Source organism: Aquarana catesbeiana, linkage group LG08, assembly GCF_042186555.1.
Source record: "Aquarana catesbeiana isolate 2022-GZ linkage group LG08, ASM4218655v1, whole genome shotgun sequence".
Taxonomy (NCBI): Eukaryota; Metazoa; Chordata; class Amphibia; order Anura; family Ranidae; genus Aquarana; species Aquarana catesbeiana.
In genome coordinates, this window is record NC_133331.1 from 45815121 (window position 1) to 45816241 (window position 1121).

The window sequence follows — 1121 nt, forward strand, 5'->3', positions numbered from 1 at the left end:
AATGTAGCGGGTAGATTGAAATGTGGGTATCAAACTAAGGGATCCATACTTCCAAAAATGCAGGATGCTGCATGCCAAAGTCGCACTGGCAGCCACCGAAGATGCCTGACTCGGGATCCAAAATGGGCCAACAGCGCAAAACAGGACAGATGGAAAAACGGGCAAACACAACCATCCAACATGGCCTGCCAGGATGGTGGCTATAAAAAAAGAGTGTATATGGGTAATGATGTGCACAATATGTTGAGAATGAAAATAAAGAATAAAAAATGATGAAAAGATAAAAAATGGTGAAAAAAAATTATGATTAAATGGCCAAAAACAACCACATGGTGCAATTGGGGACAGTGAGAGTGACCTGCACAGCTGAATTGAATGAGAATCCACATGTGAAATTAAGTACATGTATAAACTAAGTATATGTGTTATAAAGTATAAAATGAGACTTGGTGAGGCAGTGACACCAGTGCATGGGAATACCTCAATGGTGCAAGGTCAGATCAGGTCAAAAAAGTAAATATGTGTGACAAATAGGTGAGGGGGGGGTTTGTACCTACCAGGATCAAAATAATGCTGACCGTGCTTGCTTCGGCAGCACATATAGTAAAAAAAAAAAAAAAAATTGGAACGATACAGAGAAGATTAGCATGGCCCCTGCGCAAGGATGACATGCAAATTTGTGAAGCGTTCCATATAAAAAAAAAAAAAATAATGCTGACCAAAAATAGCGTGTGTCCAACTACCTGGGAGGCATTGCATAGACTGGTGTCTGAGTCCTCCTATTTATAGACCCGCAGGCCCATCACAGGATCCCACCCAACGCCGGGTAGACGCCACCCAGGGGGAGGAAATTAGACCCTTCATCTGCCTGCCAAATCCCGTCACCTACCTCGCAGACCCCTCACCTGTTTGGCCACTCCATCACCAACTTCTCAGACCCCTAACCTGCCTGCCTTATCCAAAACCTACCTCTCAGACCCCTCACCTGTCTGCCCAATCCATCACCTACCTCCCAGACTCCTGAATTGCCTGTACAAGTGATCATCTACCATTCAGACACCTTGCCTGCCAAATCTGCCTCCTCTCAGACCCCTCAAGTGTATGCCCAATTCATCACATAC

General features: G+C 44.7%; 1 pseudogene; it reads left to right on the plus strand.

Moving 5' to 3' along the window:
* The first annotated feature begins 583 nt into the window (after positions 1–583).
* On the plus strand, positions 584–699 carry LOC141106990 (U6 spliceosomal RNA; annotated as a pseudogene).
* Positions 700–1121: the final 422 nt, after the last annotated feature.